Source organism: Bactrocera neohumeralis, chromosome 3 (assembly GCF_024586455.1).
Source record: "Bactrocera neohumeralis isolate Rockhampton chromosome 3, APGP_CSIRO_Bneo_wtdbg2-racon-allhic-juicebox.fasta_v2, whole genome shotgun sequence".
In the NCBI taxonomy this organism is placed as follows: Eukaryota; Metazoa; Arthropoda; class Insecta; order Diptera; family Tephritidae; genus Bactrocera; species Bactrocera neohumeralis.
In genome coordinates, this window is record NC_065920.1 from 2225995 (window position 1) to 2251333 (window position 25339).

General features: G+C 35.9%; 1 protein-coding gene across 5 annotated transcripts in view; it reads left to right on the plus strand.

Moving 5' to 3' along the window:
• Nucleotides 1–25339, plus strand: part of LOC126753522 (dual specificity calcium/calmodulin-dependent 3',5'-cyclic nucleotide phosphodiesterase 1) — a 182277-nt gene that overhangs the window by 47046 nt on the left and 109892 nt on the right. The window contains exon 1 of one of the 5 annotated variants that reach the window (XM_050465033.1): nt 14189–15376. The exons of 1 other annotated variant lie outside the window; for it this stretch is intronic. The gene's annotated coding sequence lies outside the window, so the exon portion shown is untranslated. Of the gene's footprint in view, nt 1–14188; nt 15377–25339 lie in introns of those variants that run through there. 3 more of the 5 variants (XM_050465034.1, XM_050465036.1, XM_050465037.1) reach the window with 3 other exon arrangements.

Sequence of the window (25339 nt, forward strand, 5' to 3'; positions counted from 1 at the left end):
TATTCATCTCCAGAAATTTGCAAAAATTGTAATTAATTATCATAATCCGATAGTTTAAATATTCAAAAACATCCCACTAAAAGTCACTCGAACCATATTTAGTTCAATTATTTTTTTTTTTTTAAGCTAACAGCCTTTCTTTTATAAATGTACGGAAGTATATTATTTTTTATTCCACTCCTGTATTGTCTCTGTATATATTAAATATTCTGAAATTGATGTCTATTGTTTATCACTAATTAATTAATCAATTTTAAAATACTAAAGAGGTGATTAATTTACACAAAAGGCCTTTGTAAATACACACATATATATATATATATATATATATATATATATATATATATATATATATATATATAAATTTGTGCGTTGGTGTGTTTTAAATAATTTCCACTAATTAACTGTAATAAAGTGGCACACTTATTTAATTGTCACTTAATCGTTGAAACACACAGTATAACCTTAATACAAAAGTCCCTTTGCAGGGAAATGCACTAAGCCAAAATCGGTCTCTTGCCTTCCACTCAGCAGTACAACTATTGTGGTTGGCTGTATATACATACAATTGTATATAGTATAGTTGCAAAAGACACTTACACCTTAGAGCTTTTCTCCCTTTACATTCCACGCGGCGTTTTGGGAAGCTTTTTCAAGGCGCAAATATGCTCGAAGGTTTGTTATTGCTTGCCAAGGGGTGACTGCTTTAGAAAAACCTTCCTTTATGTGCATCAAGTCGGAAATCAAACCAAAATCCTGCGTTTCAAACCATTTCATCATGGCAGCCATAAAAGTAGTATAAAGTAGTAAAATATTTGAAAAGAAATTATACTTTAAGGGAGTCAGCTGAATTGGTCTTCTCTAGCGAAGGGCAGAAGCGTTGAAAGTTTATTAAACGCAGTTGAAATTTAAATTACTATGAAGTCATAACAGTATGGCTCAATTACTCCAGCTTTGAATTATATTACTAAGTATTAAAATATTTACAATTCTATTTATACTGATGATATAAGTAGTATTAAGGGAGGAGCCTGCTTTGGAAGCTTTAAAAACTAGATTTTTTTGCTTAAATCTCTTTAAAAATAATCTAAGAATATGTCCCAAAAGATATAGATGGGAGTTCGAAATATTTTCAAAGCTAAAAGGGAAATTGTGACCGAGCGTCTAGCAGATATATTAGCGGCAGAAAGCGAAAACTTTGACGCGCGGTATCTCGGTTTTTCATTTTTACTATTTTCTTAATTGGCGGACAGGATAGAAACAAACCTAAACGTCGTATGGACTTGGACAAAGTTAATTACTTTTGGCATTCAATTTTCTTCTATTTAAACTAAAAAACTAAGAAAAATCAAGTTTGAACATATATTTAAACAACATAAAATAAATTTTTTTTTTGGTCAAAAACCACTTTTTTATAATTTTAAAAAAATTTGTAAAAATGTACAATTTTTTTGGAATTTTTTTAGTTTAACAGTGAAGATAAATTATTAAAAAATATGAATCTCTTTGAATTTTTTGTTTCCGATAGAAATTGCGACATACATCCTGCCCGCCGTCCGACAAACGCTCATGCGAGATGCAGCACGCAATTGCTTCTCAAAGGCAGAATATGAAAGATTTCGTATCCAAAAAATTTGTGAATGATGTTTAAGTATATAGCTATAAACCCTAGAAATTTTACATCAATCAATTTTATCTTTCCCTCCCAAAAAAATCCTCAAAAAATCGACTTTTTGGAGCGTCTAAAGCAGGCTCCCCTCTTAAATCAGAACCTATTATTTCGAAACCAAATTGTAAATGTGTTGTCTGAACACACAGTTGATATTGTAGTACGATAACTACTAAATTGACAATATCCAAAATAAGTGCATATCGTCACCTAACATGCAAAATAACGTAACAAAAGTTATAATAATATAATAAAAACCACTCATATTGAAACAAAATTTCAGTTTTAGTTATAAAATGGTTATATATTGGCTATATATTGGTTATATCTGACAGCGGAAGCTGCAAATTATATGCACCATACAAGCTTGTATGTGTAATATGATGTAGTGAATCGTAAGCAATAAAAAACTTAATTTCGATTTTTTTATGATACGTTGTTTAACATTTTAGGTGAAGATATATACATATGTTATAAACCTTTTATTTGAAAGATATTGCAAAATTAAAGTAATTGTTTCAATATACTTGTATAACTGTATATGATTTCTAGACATGTTTTAACAACACTCATTTTATAACATAATTCTACTTTTGTTTCTAAGCTTTTAGAATTTCACTTTCAGCACTCGCAATGAAGACTTAATCCTAAGAACTGTAATTCTATTTCTCTTATCAGCGAGAAACATTTTCGCATTTATTGTCCTCTCTTTAAAACAAGATTGGCAAACTAAAAGTTTGCATGACCGCTTTTCACCGCAGAAGCTTCGAAAGCTTTAGCTCAAGCTTTCATTGTGCTTTTAAAACTTTTCCAAAGATGTCGCAGCTCAATGAAAAAGCGCTAAAGTTTGAACTGAAGCGAGTAAAAATGTGAAGGAACTTTTAGAATACTATATATGTATATATGTACAGATGGATATGTAAATTCAATATTTTTATATATTATATGTCATATACACATAGACGTTTTTTTAATACAAGCCTTTATATGTAGTTATCATTCATTTTTTTCCGTTAGTTGGAAAGTAGTTGGGAAGTATTTCAAAAGTGTGCAGTTGAGGTAATAAAATTATAAAGTATGTAAAACTATGAGTATCTTTCGATGATCAAAAACCAAACTCTATAAGTCTTTCATTATTCCCGTCCTGCTATATTGTGCAGAGGCATGGACCACATCTGATGAGTCGGCGTTGAGAGTTTTCGAGAGAAAGGTTCTGCGAAAGATTTATGGTGCTTTGCGCGTTGACCACAGCGAATAACGCATGAGATGGAACGATGCGGTGTATGAGATATATATACGACGGAATTGATATAGTTCAGCGTATTAGGAGCAGTGGTTACGCTGGCTAGGTCATGTCGTCCGAATGGGCGAAAACACTCCAGCTCTGAAAGTATTTGACGCAGTACTCGCCGAGGGAAGCAGAGGAAGAGGAAGACCGCCACTCCGTTGGAAATACTAGGTGGAGAAGGACCTGGCTTCGCTTGGAGTCTCCAAAAAGGAAGAGCGACTGACACGCAGTCGTAAATTCGGATATAACTGCGTATGTAAAATCCTTGAAACATAAATCATACAAGTCAAACAGGAGACAAAAAATATTTCTTCGGAGTACGACCATATACTTTCCTGCGTTTGCTCCCAAAATATTGTTCAGTTAGTACTAATGCAACAAGTGAAGCTTGCTCTGAGTTCCTCATGAATGTCAAAGTATACTGGTCTTCATTGAGAGTCCCTTTGAATCACAGGAAATCCGACCACAGCCCCCAATTTTCATTTCTTTCGGCACGAGACCGAGTATTAATAAAATTCCGCGTATGCGCTTTCAATTACCGACAGCTTTCAAAACAACCAACCCTAGGCACAGAAAATGTGCCCAATGAGTGCAATTAAGCAGCATGCCACACAACCAAAAGAGAAACAAAAAAATTTAAATTTGAACAAAAATAGAAATAAAAGTGAAATATGCGGAGTGCAGCTTGCCACAAAGACGGCTTCCAAGCGCCTTGTGCAACTGAGCCACTGTGAGATTTTTTCGGGTTTCTCGGCTGCCCGCGCGCCGCGCGCTGTGACGGCGTGCGTGCGTGCTGACACGCCGCCATTCAAGCGTTCAATCAACACATTATACGGCTTGGCCGCGACAAAAAGGCGATAAAACCGTTAAATGCGCAGAATGCAGCACCAAACGTGGCAGCGTTGCATAGTTGCCACAGCTGCTCATATTGTTTGTTTTGGCGCATAAAGGCAACAATCTGCGTGGACAATCCCAGAGCAACAATCCGCAACGCACAGCTGCACACCGCCAGCAGTTGCACGTCAAAGGCTTGGTGTCAAGACGCACAATTGCACCGCTGACTTGGCTGACTGGCGGACAGCAAGACAATGTTTTCATTTTGTTTTGTTTTGTGCTTTGACAGTTTCATTCTATTTTTAATTGTGCTGTTGCTGTTGTTGCAGCGCGCACAAATTGGTTGCCGAACCTTATTTCCACCTAACGAATTATGGCCAGATGCCACAAAAAGCAGTTGCCACGCACTTAAACGCTCGTCCGACTGGCAAGTGGCAGCGTTGCGACGGAATTGTCGCCAATTTGTTTTGCTTGCCACTTGGTGCCGAAATCTAATCGCGCGATACACAGAAGCGAGACGCTAAACGACAATGTGAGTGGACAACAACAAGAGCCCAATGGCAGAGTGAGGTATGCAACAAGCAAAAAATATGGCAATTTATAAATGCAATCATTGCAAACACAACGCGCCGCACTTTTGCGGTTGATTCAATTAGTGCGCGAGCAAATCACGCAGACAAACACCGTAAACCAGCAAAACCACCAAAACAGCAGATAATCGCCCATCGCCGCTGGGGCAGCAAACTTTTTACATACATACATATAAGCGTGCGCTTAAGTGTTTTGTGCTGTTGTTGCTGTGGATATGCAAGTTTTCGCAAATATTAGAATCAATATTTATTTTCATTATTTTAATTATATTAAAATTAATCATTTATTTTAATGAAATTATTTTCTAAAACGTTTGCCTATACCGTGGCGTGGTGGCTAAACCAAAATGCGCTTGACACTATTGAATATTTTTTATTATTTATTACTCTCGGTTATTCATGACAATATAAGTAGTAGAAAAAATGCGTTGAACAACTGTTAGGCAACACTTAGCTTTTGCGCCTCCCCCATCTTCAGCGCTCACTCGCCTGCACTTGGCTTGGGCTACCACAAGCTAGAGGCGGTGAAGGCAAGCCCGCGTCTGCTCCTTCTATGCTGGCTGCCCGCTAGCCCGTCTAAGTTGGCGAATGCACATTCGCTACTTGCGGCTCGCCACGTCGACATTTGATTTATTGAATTGATTTGCAACGGCGTCAAATTGGCATTTGACGCATTTTTGTGGCAGACAGGTATTTTGACATTTACATTCAATGCAATTTAAAATAATTTCAATTTTTGATTTTCGTTCGTAAGCACCTTTTGCGGGCGTGTGGCATATGCTAGTCTGTGCGCGGTTAAGTGTGAGTACTTCTATGGACTAGACAATTTAGCAAAGCTTGGCGGTATGCGCAACCCAGCAGATTTGCTAGTAATTCTGTGCTAGACATCTAACTCATTCATGCCTGAGAAAGGCAGAATGTGGTCTAATATTGCCAATTGGCAAAGAGTGTCATTGTATCTGTCGGGCTCCGTTACACACCGAATGGAATTACAATTCTTATTTTCCGTTCCACGACAATCTGGTCTAAGTACCCGTTCTAATCCGGATTTTTATGCAGCCAAAGACTGTTAACTCGGTACAATTCCACGAAATTACTTCTGGATTGTTTTCTGCCACTATAACAACAACAACTGTTTTCTTTTCTTATCCAACCACCTCGAGATCTTACTTAATTATCGATCGTATATAAGAAAGACCGACGAAAATCATAACCAACGTTTGATGTCTTGAGTTTGCCGCTCAGATAAAGTCTAAAAAACTTCTTCCACGAATACCTTGATCATGTATCAAAACTTCAACAGAAAAGGTAACTTCTAAATTGCTAAAGATGACTCTACACGATCTCTGGCAGAGCATCAGTACAGCGTGGACAAAATTTTCAATCTAGACATTTTTGCAAAATATTGAAATAAACTAAAGGGCCAACCTTCGAAAATATTTTAACAGAACATTTAAGGACAGACATTTATGAATGCACAAACATTATAACGGGTTTATTCTACGGATCAAACTTGATCGAATCGGCCAGTATGTAGAACTATAAAATTTATCTCCCATACAACCGATTGTTCAATTTTTTGGATTAGTCATCAAAATCGCTGAACGACTTTTAGTCCAAAAAACTATGGATTTAAAAAAGGTTTCGATCGAATCGGCAAGATGGTGCAACTATAAAATATATCTCCCCTACCATCGATGGTTCAGATTTTCTGAACTGCGATATAAAAACTGAAAACGATGATCATTGCCTTTTTGGATATCAAAGGCATCGTTCACCCTAAATTTGTTCCTTCTGAATAAACATCAACGCCAAGTTTTACACGGAAGTCCTCAAGAGACTCAAACGAAGGGTGAATCGGTTCCGACATGACATCGCAGCCGATTGGATGTTGCAAAAATACGGATTGACATCATTTTTTTGTGAACAGATACCTAACCAAAGAACCGGCATCCCATATATGTACATTAGAACGGGTTGATTTCCAGGGAAATAAAAAATGGAAATATTTGGAATGCGGCGAATGTTCTACGATTCATTCTGAATGATCTGAATGACTTTGCCTAAGAGACTGTGGATTTAAAACCGATTGCGGTCAAATTGGCCAGATCGTAAAACTATAAAATATATCTTGCATACAACCGATTATGTTTTGAGCAACATTTCCCGCAAACACACATAAATCTATTTGTATATGCCATCGGCGACGACGACGTTTTTGAATAAAAAGCGAATTTCGAAATCTTTACTTCTCAAGAATTTTAAATTGTCAAAAACTAAACGAAAACTGTTTCAGTAAGCCACACAACTACTTTTATTTATAACTGTATTAATTTCAGTGGAATGTGTCCATAATTGTTTATGAACTCGCCATTTGACCACTGAACTTAGCTGATATTACTAAATCGTGGTTTATTCGATCAGCGCTTGTGAAGCTAACAAAAAAACTCCCAGTTAACCGTTAGGCATTTCGTTTTCTTTTTCGAAGTGCTTTAAAATTAATTGCCACTTGCAACTACTGACACCTAACTGTACGCTCAAAAACTAGCAACTGGCGAAAAAGGAGCTAAGGGTAAAAAAAGTGAGCTCAAACAGAGTTCGGCAGCGCGATTAGCTCGGTAGGAAATTCGAATGTGTAACCAAAAGAAAAATTCATGAAATTTCTCCGTTTGAGTTTGGTGAGTTCATGTAAAAATATCTACATAACCACATGCTTATAAATTGTATTCAGTCGCAAACAGAAATGTAATAAAAGGAACAATTTTTTTTACATTAGAGAAATGCTTTTGCTAAACATTTAATAGAAGCTTCATAAAAAAAGTGTTTCTCAGCTTAACTTCACAATCCCAAATGGGTTCGTTGTGGGTATGGCTTAAAACAGATTTGCGTACAATCTTAACCGTCGTTTAACTGTCTCAACGCTATCACATAACTGCGTGCGAAATATTAAAAGTGCAAAAATAATATCAGATTTTTGTGTTTCGATACGTCAAAGATCATTTCGTTTGACATTAAAAGACTTGATTTATCTTTAAAAACAGAAATGCAGTTTGCAGAGCGCGCCACAATTATATACTCGTATGTACATAGTTATAACGCATTAGATATGCGTATGAAACTGCAGATATGCGCTTATATATTTACTTTCAGATAATTTTGGTTATTATGGTTGCATTAGTTCTCTCTAATCCTCTACTCCTCAAGTCCTCCATATGCTTATACAAATATCCAATCAGCTATGAAAACGTTGTCATAGATTTCCACCACAACTGCGTTCTGGGTGCAGTGACCACAAGCAGTTGCCAAGAGCCCTAACGCTTGAGAAACCACAAGCCCTAAAACCGATAAACACGCTCAGTTCCACTTTCCTAAAGCGATTGTGTGCGATTCATAATCATTGGTCAGCCATGCATTTTTTAAATGTTGAATGTTTGAATTTAGTTGCGTTCACATGCTATCTTAGATTTGTGGCATGCCACAGCGCAAACAATCGCAGCGCTGACTAAACGGCGGCTTGAGTTCAGCTGCGAATGCGCAAAACGCTTTAATTTCATAATAGACGCCGAAGTGCAGAGACGCGAACGCGCTTAAGTTGATCGCCGTAAATCGCAAAAGTAAAAAATTGGAAAAAACCTTTTCTACAAATTCAAGGATTCGGGGATAGGAAAGTTTTTTCAAAAATATTTTTTTTTTTATTCGATAATAGTTATATAAGGTTTATACGATAGAAAGTGCCCTTTGGACATCAAAATTAGATCAACAAGTGGTTAAACTTATAAACCTATGAAAGTGCAGTGAACTGTTAATAATAATTTAATAATTAACGGTGTATATTTTCGTGTAGCAATCAGTGACTAGCTAACAGTCGTTGCCAAAAGTGTAATCCAATGCTTTTGTGTTTCAAACTTATATGAAGCCATTGAGGAAAATAATATGCTAATAATTTTAATGTGATATCGAAAGGAACTAACCAGAACTAAAGGTGAGTTTGGAGAGTGTTGCGCCTCGTAAAAATCTAAGTAAATCGAGAAAATACACGAGTATTTAGTAACGAATATTCATAAACTATTACCACAAATCAAAGTGTTTTTTAACAATTAGTAGCTCGATAAAAAATCATAAGTTGACTCTGCTTTTATGTGGGTAATCTGGTCTAGACGCCTAAATTTTAGACATTTTTCAGACTAAGATGAAAAAATTTGTGTCATATTTCAAAGGAATCGCTTAAGCAGACTGCAGATATCGTGTCAACCAACTCAAAAAGTAGTTTCGAGAAAATGCTCGACCGGCTTAGATGCCACGTTCCAAAATCCGCTCCAACACCGAAAATAATTCGATTTTTTTTATTCAATTAAAGGCATTTTATTGAAGTTGTTGCAAAAAGGTTATCAAATTCTAACTAGCAGTTGCTAGTTGCACATATCAAAAAATGGATTTAGAAAATATAATCACGCTTTCTACTTTATTTTCGAAATTCTTCAAAACTTTACGCACCATATCAAACAATTCTAATTTTTTTCCAAAAAAGTGCTCTGAATTTCACATATAGCACCTCACGTACATACATATTTGCTATTCAAACGAAAATTAATAAATCACAGTCACCAATCTGTCAGTACGGAATCCTTTGCAACTGAATTATATTTATCCACAAAATGTTGCATTGCTAACTGTACAAAACACGTGAATATGCGAATATCAATGAAAGTGACATAAAAACTCAATTCAACTCTTCTGTGTCAATTAAAAAAGTGAAATTGAAATTGCGAACCAAATTGAATGACTGTCGAATTGAAAAGCAGATTTCAGATTATGTTTTGACTTTTCCACTTGTTGCTAAATTCGAATGAATGATGCGTTCAACTGGCAACCGAAGCAATTGGAAATGCAATGAGAAGGTTGCCTCTTTTGTATTTATAGTGCAAGCAGTGTGAAATTTCCACTAATTGATATTTGTTACTTCAGATGCATTTAATTAATGAACAAAGGTATGTTTGCCGTCATCATATTCGCTCTCTTCGCTCGACTGAAACGAAAGCGTCACTTCAGAACGAGTGGCGAATTATGTGGCGTCGAGAACATACAAATAATGAAGACACTTGTATACACAAATGTTGAGGCGATATATACTATATATATGTACGAGTATGCTTTGTTGTTGAAAGGCTCGATAAGCTCAGACGTATTTTGCAAATCTTCATTCAATATACATTGAAGCGCACAATGGCACAAATGGATGCGGAAAGCTCTAAACGGAATAAGCGAGTGTGTGTAAACAAACAGAGGATTTAGTGGCACTTTGGAAAAGATTTGTATATTGGTGAAATACTCGCACGGAAGTTGTAGAAATCGAATTATAAATACGTAATAACAGCCTAATCTTCAGAGTGCTGATATATATAATCGCAACATACACACTTTGAGGGCTTAGTTCATTAGAATATTTATTCACTTGAATGAGTTTCAGCTATTAGACAGGCCGAGGTTGCATGCTTCGTATAAGAGGTGTACCGTTATTTGAGTCGAGCGAAAATAAAAAGATTAAGGGGTAACATAGATTTCCCCGGGGGGTAAAAACAGCCTTTTTTGAACAATTATTTTCTCATAAAAAATTAAATATTTTATTAGAATTCAAACATACACTATTAATGGTGAAATTCTGAAATTTTTGAAAAAAATATTTTAAATTCGGCCATTGCGATGCCATTTCCGGTGACCCCTCGGAAAAAAGATGTACCCGCGTTGGCAGGTTAATTCCTCACAGGATCATTTAAAGTGAAATATACTTGTTTTAGCTAAAACCTTAACTTGCATAGAACTTGGACGAAGGAAAAAAATTAAAATTGGATTTTTGACAGACATTTTTTGCAAAAAATAAAATAAAATTTCAGTGAAAATTTCGCAACATTCTTTTTTCAAATAGCTGTTATTGAAAAAAATCCTTCGGCCAAGCCTTTAAGAATTGCACCTCAAAGATTCTCCATGAAGATCAGTTTAGTAGTTCTTGAAACATCTTGCCAACCGACCTCAAAAACACTGTTTCGAAAAAAACGCGTTTAAAGACGGCGCACTTAGCCTAACTAGCCTCAGGCGCACAAGTTCTTAGGGCAATTCAAACAAAATACATATTCAGCAATATTGAAGTTGGTGCCAAAGATAATATATACAATGTTGACATATGAATTAGTTCCAACTTTTGACTATGAACCCCGCCATTCTCTAGATCACATGTGATATTTCACAATTTAGTTAAGCAACTTGAACCAACTTTTGTTGAAAAAATTCTCGAGATAATCTCTTAATAGTTTTAAAATAGACTCAATAAATCTGAAACGATCCCAACAGGCTGTTTCAATCAATTATTTATATTTATATGTTGAAACCGAATTCACTGCTTTCGTGACACTCTCCCAGAAATGGAAGAAATTGATTTTTATTTTCGTTAGCTTTGATATAAACAAATAATTTCAGTCGCCAATCTAATTCACCTTATCGTAAATACACTAATCTCACAATAAAATATCTTCTCAAGATTAGCATATCCTAATGCGACTAGACACCAACGAAGCTAATTCCCAGAAACCCTTAATAGACCCAAAAACAAAAATCACAGATTACCTTAACCTTTACGCACTTTAATAGGAATACCTCATATCTAATTCATTCGTTTTCGTTTCTTTGTTCTCTTACAGGTAAGCAATTAGACTGCATATTTTTGCGATGACTTTCACTGATTGGTTTTCACGCATTCCATCTTTGATGTTGAGCAAAAGAAATACCAAATGTACTAACCGTTACCGAAACACACGGGAGAAAAGTATAAGAAAATCCTCAAGGTAAGTCGCCATATGCTCCCCAGCAAAGGCAAGGGATCAAATAGACTTTGTGATGTATGTTATGGTATGGTTGAATGTATTCACCTTAAGCTTTGGAAGCAACATCCGCACACTTATCATCTATACTGTCAAGGCGAAGTTTTCTGTTTGTGTTTGGTGCTTATCCTGGCAATTATTCTATGAAGAACCTTGTGTATATTTTTAGCTCAACAAAATCAAGCAACCTGTTGCCTGCGCCTTTATGACCGAGACACTGTTAATAACCACGAGAGTGCTCTCTTTTGCTAACAGCGCAGTGTTTGGCTTGTGTGCCTAAAGGCAGACCAAGCATTGAGCAGTTCTCTTTCTCCATTTTCGTGTGTGAGAACTTTGTTAGTGTGAAGAGTGAGTAACCCAAACTCCACTTAACTGAAACGGGAATTTTAACATATGGCAGATAATTATTGAGTTGGTATGCCAGGCAAAAATTATTACAAAAGCAGGGACAATTCTTCAAATAGCTAAGTGTACCGAAATGCAGCTGAGCTTTAAGCTTTCGGGGTTAAAAATAATTTTAATGAGCATAATTTTTATTAACAGCGGTTGGTGGTCATTGTGGTAATGTTATGGAAATTCAGACATTTCATATCAAACAATAACATTAACATTAAATAGATGTAATGGGTCTACCAACAAGAACGGCGTGATGTTAAAATGAAATAAAACACTAAAATTTTTTTAAAACGGGTTATTTTCTTTTTTTGCTAATATATGCCACTTATGACTTGAAGAAAATGTAGCCCAAAAGGCCACCACTGCCCAGTTTACATATCTTAAACCCTTTACGCCAATTTTTGTTGACCCGGTGGTGCATTTCGTCTGTAGTGCGCAGAATGTTGACTTCGAACTTCTCGGCCGGCACTGGTTGATTGGTGCAAATCTTTGACTTAACGTGCCTCAAAGAAAATAATCTAAAAGCATTATGCTCACTATTGATAGTGATGGCATTTCCTGCCACATTTCGAAAGAAATAAGGCCCGAGAATACCGTCATACCACAATCTGTACCAACCGGTAATTTTTTGAGGACGCAATTGTCTTCCTGAACCCCAATCGCCACAATTTTGTTTCTTGGCGAAACCATTAAGCAAGAAATGAGCCTAATCTGAAAGGACGATTTCTCGTTGAACAAGAATTTCAAAAGTTTTCGAAAAGTGTGAATTTGCGTAATAACCTTGAAAAATTTCCAAAGAGGAATGTGACACGATGAATAGGCAAGCTTTACTGAATACACCGACAAAATTTGACACAAATCCGTAAACAAACATGGCCGCCACTAGCTGTCAAATTACGTCATCCGTATTGGTATATGCTGTATTTCCACTTATGGTTCCCGACATTTGACATTACATTTAACTAACGTAATGTCTATTTAACTCTTAACTGCCAGAGCTTTAAGTTTTTCTCGTTAAACTTGACAAATAAGACGCCTATCTGTAGATGGCAAACTGTACACCTGAGCTTTAAGTTTTAGAGAATAAAAATTTTTATCATACACATTCTGTAAAGAAAAGCTTTACGGCCAAAGCTGTCGTCTTACGTTGCTCATTCATAATCTAAAGCGAAAAAGTTTCATGGAAGCTTTTAAAAATACCGGGAAATTAACAAAGCCATATGTATATAAGTATCTGTAACCGCTTTTTCTACAACCCCAAGCGAGCTCCGAGAAGACGCCTTATACTGTTGACAAACAAAAGCAATGAAAAGTCACACGGTGTGAACAACAAACACATAAATATTTTACTGTTCAATACGTATTTAATCTTTATTGCATATACCCTACCTAAAAGGGGGGAGAAATCAACTTTTTATGAACACGCGCAAAACGAACGCGCCTCTTTTGCAGAACCTATCACTTTTGCGTTGTTTTTAATCTCCATAAGTATAGGTAGTGAGTATACAGACAAACCTATGTGGATATTTACAGTAAGGTGCTTCGAGGCTTCGTTTGTGATTTTAAAAGTTTTATGAGCTTTATTTTATTTTTAGAATGCTTGATGAACTGAAATCCATAAGAAGAGGGCAATTTGTTTATCTTATACCTTCTTAAGCCCCCTGGCGTATATACATAGCTTGAATCATTATTAATATCATATATTTGCATTACCGCTTTCAGGCTGAAAGAAACATAAATATAAACTACCAAATCACAAACAAACCTTAAAGAAACAAAGCGCACATACGAGCACATCTCTGATGCTTTATTTGTAGATAAATTATTTGTAGACATGCCAATGTGTTCGGCGTTTATGTTGACGCATCTCACAGCGTTTTATTGACTCTCCTAACAAACGCGAGACAGCACGGACAGTGGTAGATTTTCAATAGAGAGCGCTGCCTGTGTTAGCGCTCATCAATGCCGGCCAGCTAACTGACAGCATCTCTCACGATTGTGGGTGCTCCAATGACATTGTGAACATGTCGCTGACGCCAATTGAAGTTTTGTTGTTTATCACAGACTGGTGGTCAGGTCTAACTACATGGCACATACTTATTATAACAGTAATTATTTATTTAAATATTAATACCATTAGATTACGAAAAGTACTAGGTAGCTTTGTGTGGCACCCTTTCCAAGCATCCAAGCATTGCAGGTGGTTCCTCTAACAGTGCTACTCCCGCTTTGCTCCTGTGCGCAGTGCTTTGTGTGCTCCGCTGCGCGCTCACCATCAGCTGTTGTTGACAACCCATCCACTTCTCCGCCCTGTCACCCGTAGCGCCCATATACAGCCATTGGTTTTGGCTTATTGGCAGCCCCTCTCTATGCAATGTGTAGCGCCACAACGCTCTATTTATCACTGTTGTTGCGGCCGCCGCTCAGCGCTGCTCTGCTTTTTGCTGTGCGCCGTCGCCGTCGCTGTCTTCGGCTCTGACCGCTGTGATGCGACTGCGATTTTCGCCAAATGCCAACTCCGAAAATCCAGTTTATCCCAAGAAGGCAGCATGTACGGACGTTGTAGCACAAGCAGCTCGTACAACGCGTTGTTTTGGTCATAAAAATCGCGCCGCGCCGCGCCGCTTCGTATTGTTATCAGCATTGCTTCAGCTACACACCCATATATACTTACATACAAATTTACTACGTCGTAAAGGTGTTCGCCACACAGCTGTTGTTTTCGGTGTAATATAAATGAAATGTGTGCAATTTTTGGCATTTACCAGTGAGCGTGTGTGTGTGTGTGCGGTGTACGCGAAGCACGCGCCAACAGCATCAACAATCAGTGCTCACACACTTGTGGCACCAAACAAACCAAACTGCGCGCTGAGCGCCAAACATTGAACAAAAGCTGCGACCGCAGCTCTGAGCCCAAACGCGCTTACACCTGGACCCGGGTCGGTCAGACGTTGAACGGACGCTTTCGGTTGCGCTTTTCGGCGCGTCGGTACAAAAGGCTCATTGCGTCGCACTTTCGTGGTAGAGCAAACGCTCTTGTATGGTACAAGCCAACGGTAATTGAAATAAAGTTGATAGTCTAAAGTATTTCTAACGGGAAAATATGCGAAAAAAATATTGTGCAATAAAATTGGCTACTAAAGCATAGCATTAAACTTAGCAATAATAAAAGCCAACACAATAAACAACACAATTTTATGGCCAACAAATCGCAGGCTTATATTATCCTCATCCTCAACGAAAATAAAAATTGTGTGTGTGTGAACAATGAAAACTGATTTAGAAAATAACAGCAACTAAATGTAAATAAAGCAGCAAAAAAAGCTTAGTTGGTGTATAGAACGCTACGAGGTGACAGCGGTAAAGAGCTAAAGCAAAAACAAAAAAAAAAAAAACAAAAACAAAAAAATAATAATATTTATTCAAAAATAATGGCGTAAATGTTAATAAATATATATGTGAAGTGCAAAAATATGTTTAAAAGTCATGAATCTGCTTGTTAATAAAAAAGTAGTTTTCAGCGAAACAATAAACAAGTCTTGCTAGTGAGAATTTATGAATAACTAAACAGTTGTCGTTAATTTGTCAAAGCGAATTAATTTACGAAAGGAAAACGGTGATTGTAAATCGTAAAAATAGTTAATTAACACCCTAATATATGCATGATCTCGAATAAATATTATTTTTTAGCAAAGCTGTGTGCCAATTCGCTTATATAAATAAACAAGTAATTACGAAATACACAAATTTTTTAAGTTCTTCTTTTTCATAACCGTTAAGTTTTTCAATTTTGTAACGCATGGTTTCGGTCCTAAAACCGCTACACAACTTCTTCCTTCCCGTCTTCCTGCCAAGCCTTCACTTTACTCGTGCTTTACAGTTTGCATATGCTAAAAATTTTCTACGTTTCTAGCAAATTGCAAACTTTAGGGGTGTTCTTAGTTTCCCAAAAACCTAAACGTGCGACACACCTGACTATATTCATTATGATCTATCAATTTGTTTTTATAAAAGCCTTTTTGCACCCCTAGAAATCTCACACCGACAATTTATTTCGCGATAACTGTAACTCTCATACTAAAATACTGTTATCTCAAACACTCTCGTGTATTAACGCAAAATCTGTCGCAAAAATCACTGTTCAAAACAGGAGGCACCCCATATGGGTTCATGGGAATGTGCTGACACATGTGTGTGTGTGTGAGTAAGTATTTATTTTGAGCGCACTAAAGTTTTATGTGTTTGCATTTCAATCAATTTTCAAACAAAAGTTTTGCCGCAAACACACCTTGCATTTATTACGCCCCGCTGTGGGCGTTGCTCTTGGGCGCACCGATAAGTCAACTCCGTTGTTTATCTTTCATTCGGCAAAAGTTTTCAATTGTTAATACCATAAATTTTGTTTTATTCGCTGCAATCATCGCCTTTAAGTGGTCTCATCACTTTTTCCTTGCAAAAATTAAAATGTTGATTTTAAGAATTCCCTCGCATGCGTGATGAACTAATCTGTGAAATATTAAGTATTTAGGATTTATGTGAGAATTTCAATTGGCTTCTAGCTAAATAAAGTGGCGCATAAAAAGCAAGAGAAAAAAACATTAATTGTTGAGCAACTTGTGTATGCATTCAGCAAAGTTCTAGGGTTAAAAAAATTAGAAAAAAATTTATAACATAAACAATTATATGTATCTTAAAAAAAATTAGAAAAAATATTACATACTATTATTTTTATTATATTATTTTTTTTTGTAATTTTGTTGGTAACTATAATTCGATTTTTATAATTGACACATAAGTGGAAATCACTTGAGTTAAGTTGATTGATCAAGTGCCTCAGACACTCTGTAACTTGCTGCGCACAATGGTGCAAACAGGGTTAATATTGATATCTGCTTGCGAGAAAATGGAGATCGAAAGCTTTTATTGGGTTGTCTAAAGCGAGTCTAAAGGAAGATGGACATGAAAGTAATTGAAATAGTATTCTGTGGTGAACACTCATATGCCCGTCTTTTCATTCAAAATATAGACATTTAAAAAATTATTGTGATATAAAGGGGGTTTTCTAGTCTAGAGACATGAGTTCCAATCAGTTTTTGACTTTATTTATTATCATTAAAAAAATACAGCAAATAATTAAAATTTTCTAAAAATTGACAGTTAATATAGTGAGTCATTACTCCTACCAATTTGAAACCAAAGAAAAAACCAAAAAAATAATTTAGAACAATATCGTAATGTCTGGAACTACGGAAAAGTTGTAAAAAATTTTTTTTCAAGAAATGGTGACTGACTGAAAAAATAACAAAATTTCTGCCACTTTTTTTTGACTGCTTAGAATTTTTTTTAAAGTAGTAGAACTAAGATTCAGCAATACGGATAGTTTTAGCTATAAACAAGTCTATAAAGAAAACTCTCTAAGAATTTTACGTAAACTGAGAAATCATGGCCATTGTTGTTTTTACCAATTTCAAACCAAAAAAAAGTCATCTAGTCATTATGGCATGAAATGGTGACTGACTGAAAAAATTCTGACTTTTTGCCTTTTTGACTGTTTAGAATTTTCTAAAATAGTAGAAATTTAAATTTGGCAGTCTGGATAGTTCTAGACGTAGATAAGTCTACAAAGAAGACTCTCTAAGAATTTCAGGTAAATCTGATAAATCGTGGGCATTGCTTTGAAAACTACAGTTTTGAGAAAAACGCGTTTAAATTTTCAATTTCGGTCGAAGCTGTTTGGATGTTGGGTCAGTAAAAACCTATATATGTGAAACATTTTAAATCTGAATTTTGAAAAATCCTCTTGTAGACATATTCTTGAATAGATACATTTTTATAACAAAAAAAATCAATTCTTTCTTATTTCTAAACTAGAATACCCCCTTAAATAATTAATTATGCTTAACGTATGATTGATTTGGCTGGATAATATTTTGAAAATATTGCGTTATTGCGACGCCATTTCCGGTGACCCCTCAGAAAAAAGATTCGCCCGCGTTGGTAGGATAACTCCTTACAGGGTCATATAAATGAAAAATATGCGTGTTTTAGTTAAACCATTAACTTAGAACTTGGGCGAAGTAAAAACACTGAAAATTGAATTTTTGACAGACATTTTTACAAAAAAAAAGAAAATTTTTTTAAATAGTTGTAATCGAAACAAAAAAGTTCTTCGTCTAAGTCTTTGAGAATTGTATCTCAAAAACCTGTGTAAAATTTCATGAAGATCGGTTGAGCAGTTCTCGAGAAGTCTAGCCAACCGACTTTAAAAACATAGTTTTGAGGCTAGCTAGCCTCGAGCGCACAAGTTCTCAAAGCTTTGGCTACGAAACTATTACTCGGATCAACTTGAAAATTTAGGGCAATATTTTAGAGATGTTGTAGAATTTAATAAGACATAAAAAAATCGATTTTTTGAAACGCGTAAATAACATTCGACGCATTTATATTTATCGGCACTTTATGTATTAGCACAAATGTAACCAGTTGATTACAGAGAAATGCATACATACAGCATTACACGTTGTTGCATTATTGTCATTGATTCCAAAAACTAAATACCAAAACCGCAAATATCGCGGAATTTAAAATGTATGTCTCATATTCTCGCTTATAATGGAAGATTTAAGCATAAAAGTAGAGGAATCATCAAATTTGTGTTGACAATTAACGAACAATTATCAACCATAACTTTTCAATGCTTTATAGAACAGCTCAAGTGCTTTCAAAGGATTTTCGCATAATTCCCAAATCGATGGCATGTCAACACATGTTCCATCATTGAGCCGTTAGCGTTGCCGAAAATGCGTGAAAGGAGAAATACGCCGAAACTTTTCCAATTAAAGCCGAATTAGCTTTGCGGTTATAGGAGGCTTAATGAGAAGTTAGGCTATAGCCAATCATAGTATTACAGTTAAACATAACACGTTGCAGTAAACATAAGGGTGCGTATGAGCAACTCTTGTATGTAAGCGTATGTAAATACATACCACATATCCATGCATATGTTTTTGTCTGTCATTAGAGGCGTCTGAAAATTCATGCAAATATACATAACTGTGTATATATGTACATATGTATAGCTGGCATATATGCAGATATTTATTATGCGATTTGTATTGGTGTATTTACTAATTCATTATTTCAATGGTGTTGCAAATCACAACCGCGATAAGGTATACCGTTATCTTTTGGGCAAACGCTGAAGTCAATATGTTCACACATTTTCATGTAAACATACATACCTCAAACCAGATTGCTAAGAAGGACTAATGGTAAAGTGAGTGGTATATCATACAACTTAGTCAGCCGACTAGTTAAGAATGAACCAGTTTGGTACTAGTTGAAATTTATTTTTTTAGGAAAAATTTTACTCTCGATATTAAAATGTTTTTCCTGATAGCTGTAGCTTAGCCGAAGTTAATTGGCCTAAGATTTTTATAAAACTGAGGTTCACCGGACTATTTCAATTGCCATTAGACTGATTATTAATCAGTTCCTATATTTCACTGCAGAAGTTCCATGCTCCGCTTACCGCCTTACCACTGAAATCGAAAGCTTTTATTGTACGTGCCTATATGCTTATGTAATTGGTCCAATAGACCACTACATAACGCTGTATTTGCTTGGAAAACATATTCCCGTAAATATATGTGAATAATTTCAGCCTTTGCGTAAAAAAAAAACACAATCGTTATCGTTTTATTGTTCTTGTCGGCATTTGGGCTGCCACATTGACTTATCAGAGCCGCCACGTTTTTCCTACTTTTTTGAATATTTTATTTTTCTTTTGCACTAATTCGTCTAAAGGCTTAGCAAGGCGTATGTGTATGTGTGTGAACACGCAAATGTGGACGGACATCGATTATCCATTATTAAATATGCAGTGAATGGAGATAAATTTTATGGCTAGTTGCGGTCTGAGATTTGTTGTTGCTTTTTGTAATATTTCTTTCTTGCCATTGCGGTATTAGTGAAATTTGCTCGCATATGTTTGTTTTTATTATTGTTATTTGACGGCAATACGGACAAATAGAATGTATATACTAATAAATTGGACAAACATTTGCCCAAATGAATATAAGCAAATATTATATATGTATGTACGTATGTATGTATGTGCAAAGAATCGCTTACATATACCTAGCATATATAGATATCTGTGTATATAGTATATATAAAATAAATATACGCCTGTTTATTGGGACTAAGCAGGTGCGTAGGTGTAAAATAAAAGTGTATCTGTGTGATTATATACATATGTATGTAGTTACTTTCATTCACCATTGTGTAATCAGAGCAACAGCTGTTATATTATTTTGGATCAATTTGAGTTTTCCTTGCCTTTTCCAGCTATTTCAAATGCTCTGAATTTTTTATGTTTTTTTTTGTTTTTTTAATGAATATTAATAAAAGTTTTGATCCCGGAAAACAAGCGTTCAATTTCAACCAATCATCGAATTTAGATCGCTCAGATCCGTGGATACCGCATTTTGAACTTGAAAATATTTTCGAGTATCGGTAAACCAGGCAACGACTTGTGTTTTTTTTGAAATATATTTAAAAAAAAACTCTCGTTCAGTTTCTTTCGCGTTAAAAATGCATAGTATTGATCTCTGATACCAAATACCGCTGAGTAACGTATCTGCATAACCCCTTAGCTCTATATATCCTTAGTAATTGCTAAACTAGCCCACCGCAATAAAAACACACCTTCAAATTTATGCTTCCCAAGCGTCCGATTACGCAGCCCTTTCATAGAATATACATATATGTTAATATGTATATATGTAGGTAATAAAGTCTCTTAAACATATGGCAGTTAATATACATATGCATATACACCGTTATATGCAAAAACAAGCACCATATGCAGTGTAAGTCCACCGCTTATTCGCTCGCAACTATTGATTTGAGGAATATGTCCGTTTATTAACTGCGGCGTGTGCGTAGTACAAACGTCTACTTCCGCCTTTCAATTTTTCCAAATAATTAACTCGCTCGCAATTGAGTGTTTCCCGAGCGCAAATAAACACATTTTCTTTGTGCCTCACACCCACCAGCAGCGGCGGCTTTCTATCGATCCGCAAGTCAGCTTATTAGTTATGCGTTTTGATTGTGTGATTTCTTGTTTTGTTTATCGGCCAAGTGTTTATCCACCAGCTGCGCGCCGCTTGCCGCACTTAATGGCGCTACGGCAAAGACTCTCCATTTCGTTCAGTTCATTGCCTGTTGGCCTCTATGGTGCTGACTCTTCCTCTTTTATATAAATAAATCGCTGCCCTGCCTTGGCGGTGTGAGAGCGTATTAGATCAAAGCGAGTTGCTCTCGGCTTTGCTCGTGTGTGGTGTGCTTATGCGCGGCATATTGACAGATGAGATATTTTGTGAAGATATTTATTTGAGCAAATCGGTTCTTTGAAATATATACATACATATGTGTGTGCTGTTTATTTGTGCCTTGGCGTTAATATGTATTTTAGTTGGAAATTAAATGTCTCAAGGTGAAATGGTTATAAGTGGCGCGAGCAACTAAATTGGGAGAGGTAAATTATTGAATGATATCAAGTACATTTATTTTATTTCCGAAATATTAAGAGATGAGCAGGGCAATTGAATAATTAAATAATAGTTTAAATATCATATATTTTTTATCATTACCCATTTCATTCTCTCAACTGTAAATAGTTTACTTTGACTGTAATTGCTTTGATGTTGCTAAGGTGGAAGCTTTCGTTGCCGAAATCATTGATTTCCAATCATTTTTGTACTATTTATACTATATTTGTCAGTGGACTTTTATCGAAACCACTTATTACACCCTAAACAGGTTATATTGATATTGCCAACTTCTTTGTGATACCCACAGGAAACGTCAGAGACCCCTTAAGTATATTAATAAATGATCAGTGTGACGAACTGAGTAGATTTAGCCATGCCCGTAAGTATGTACGTCCAACAGTCAGTTTATGAGATATTGGCCTACAATTTTGTACCCGTCTTTTTTTAACCAAAAAGCCGCTCATTTATCAAAACCATATAGCTTTCATACAAACTGAACGACCGGAATCAATTGCTTGGATGGAAAACTTTTTCACTTGATAAAATATCTTCACCAAATTTGGAATGGTTTATTGCCTAAGACAACGGTGGAATCTCCCAAGAAATTGCTCAGATCGGATTACTATAGCATATAGCTGCCATACAAACTTCTCGATCAACGTTCTTGTGAATAACATTTTATATTTGTGAAGGACATTAGCTTCAGAGTAACCGAAGTAAAACTTTTTCATAATTTTTGTTGCTTTTTACTGGGTTCCATTTGCGGCCAATTTTGGATTCCAGCTTTTATAAACGAATTACTTATTTCGAAACGAGTTTTAGGGAAATACTTCCATAAAATACACGTCTTCATTGCTAATTGAATGCATTCGGATTACTAGAGACTTGAGCGCATTAAAGTACTAAGTCCGGCTAGAGACTTTTGTAAAACATATACCAAACCAAGTTTTGGTGGAAATGCACACTTGGACTTACTCCATATAACAAGTATATCCAGTTATGTCTGACTCTATTACAGGCATTTCCGTCCAAAATACAATAATTAAGTCGATTCTGATATTCGCAGGCGACAATCAAGCTCAATCAGTTCTGAGCAGAAGCAAATCCAAAATTTACAAATATATATACATATATTTGATTATAAGTACACCTCCGGCAGCTTAAGCAAATGAAGCTAAGTGCAAACAAACGTGTGAGTGTGTGCGCGTTGTAACGGTTGATCAATGGATGACCAATGCATTATTTGCACAGTTGCATCTCGAAAAGCGACACATCTACACGCTGAGCTGTCGATTAGTCAAACACGTAGGCACATACACACATGATATATACTTTACTACAATTACTGTCTCACGGATAACTTTATGTGTGATTCCACACTCTTACCCCTCTGCCGATTTACACTGAAACAAATCCATCTGATTGCAAATTGGAAAATATGGCTGATTTGAGTTGAGTGTCAAGCTATCCGGTTACTAATTCAATTTTAAGTGTCAAAGCAGATACTGCGCGCATTGAGCCTTCAATAAAAGTAATGGTTCATCAAGTGTGAGAAGGTGTAGTATATGTGAGATGGTTTAAAGGAGCAAGTACAATAGCAAATCTTAAATTTGAATTAATTATGCCTAAATTATGTCTTAATATAGGGCAGTCGAAAAAGTTTTGTCGTATTTCTTATCACACTTCAACTTATTTTTATTTTTATTTATTTATAATTTATATATAGACATAATTTTGGTAAGCAATTACCATGACATGGTATTTAAATTATTCCACAATCAAACTTTCAATCAAAAATTACCTTGAGTTTCTTTTTAAAAGATGCTTACGCAGTCTATGCCAACAGCATGGACAAGCCCGCAAAATATTTAGAAAGGCAAAGCGTCCTTCCAAAACCTGCGGGAAATCCTAATTTCATGCTAACTCAAATTCCCCGAGAGCTTTGCTAGAATTTTGACTGACTGCCCCAGCCATTCAAGCTATTTTGAGCTGCAGTATAAAATCATTATAAATCATCCCGAAGTGGGCAAAGGCATATTAAATTTTTGTACGTGTTAAGTGGCCGATAATATTCCACTACTGACTGAGCAGCAATTGTCTGCCGTGTGTATATACACAACTGCCTCTACATATCGCCAAATAATATTTTTTTTAAATGCTTGTAGTTGCTCGCCGCTGCCGACCAGTCCGCCGCTGGCTGTGCTTTAGAATATATGAAAATATAATCAGATTTTTTTCAATTTTCAATTTTTCAACTTTTGTTTTTCAGCTCTTCATGAGTGGTGTTGTTGTATCGTATATATTTTTATGTTTTTTCTCGCTTGTGTTTTTGTTTTTGTGGCGTTGTGTTCTCAGCTTGTTGCACTTGTTACTACTGTGTACTACTCTTTAGTGGTAGTTGTTGTTGTTGTGCGAACACACTTAATTTTCATGTCACGCACATATTTTTTCAACCGCGGGGAATTCGTTTTTGTTGCTTCTGTAACTTTATTGTAGCTGCACAGCAAAACCTAAATAGTTTTTGCTGAATTTTTAATTAATTCATTCGTAATTTGCACTGAATTTTGCACGCGGTTGCCGTTGGTAATTGCGAAAAGTTGCCCAATTTTTTTATTAAAAGATAAGAATTGAGGGAATTTTTAATAAAAAAATTATAATATTGGATAGTCTAAAATGTCGTTGCAGTCGTATATCTACAGTGCTACCAAACCCATTCTGTCATTCCATACAGTGTGGGAATGGTAAGATTTTAAGCTTAATTAAAAATTCAATTCGGGGAAGTTGAAAATGAGAAAAAATAATGGAAAAATTCGCAATATTTTGAAATTTTTGTATAAAAAAGGCAAGAACGCCATGCAAGAAATACGAAAAGACTTTTTCGACTACCCAATATGTTCTGTTTAGTGGACACACTCATTTTAATAAATAATTTTAAGAGATAGTCCGATAGTCCGCGTTCGTATAAAATTCTATAAAAATCCAGATTCATTTCACTTACGCAAACCCAACCCAAGTCCCGTGGAAACAAATTTCAATAAGCCAAAATGCTTACTTTTCACTTCTTGAAACCAAAACATAGAAACAGGCATGTAGTTCAGCGGCAGGTGGCAACCCCGTAAACACCTCCAATTCTGAGCATTTCGCTTACCAGTTTGGTAGTGAATATTTGCAGTTGTTTTGCTGCGCTTGCTGTTGTTGTAACTACATAATGATGCGGTTTAATTACGGTAGTGCTGCTTTTTGTCGTTGTTGCTTGAATGAAATTGTTGTTGTTTTCGTTTTCTTCTATACACTTGTTGCGGTAATGCGTACGAATATGCCTTTTACGATTCGCCGCCACCGCCGACGCCGCCACCGCCTGTTGTTGCTGCTGTTGAGCCAACGCCAGCGTATTTGGAGAGTGTAACTTTCAGCTAGATAGCTGGCTGACTGCTGCCGTTGCAAATTATAAACACGTTCCAAAAATGTTGGCGCATTCTTTAATGATCAAATTTGTATTTATAGCCATGTGTGAGCTCATTGTGTGTCTGTGGCGTATGTGTGTGTGTGTGAGGCTGCGTGTAAATCAGTGCGCTTGCATAGCGTTGCTGCCGCACAGCGAAAAAAAAAAAAAACACAGCGAATGTGTGTATGTGTGCTAGTGTGTAAGAGCAACTCGACTTTTAACAAATTCAGAAATATTTTGTTTAGTTTCGACGATTTTTGCTGCGTTGAGATGCAGTGCCAGGCAAACATAAAGCAGTGAGGCCAATTATCCAGTGCTAACCGAAAGTTTTATTTGTTTGCAGATCTGTTACGATACACACAGTTCTGTACGAAGAAACAATATGTTGAAGCAGGTCATGGTAGGCTCAGGCAATTTGGATTTTTATTTTTTTGGAAAAAGTTGTGCCTAGACTGAAACGGTTATACTCTTATTAACACGAGCTTACAGCTATTTTTCGTTTTAATGTTGGAGGCTGTTTCCAGATGCTTTGGGTTACTATAACCGATATTAATGGTAAACAATTCATACAACTGGGATTTTCTGTGTTATATTCAAGGGATGTAGGGGTCAAACCAACACCTTTTACTAAAAGGACGACAATAGTTATACGTGATGGTACATTTTTGAACTCAAATTCGTGATCAGG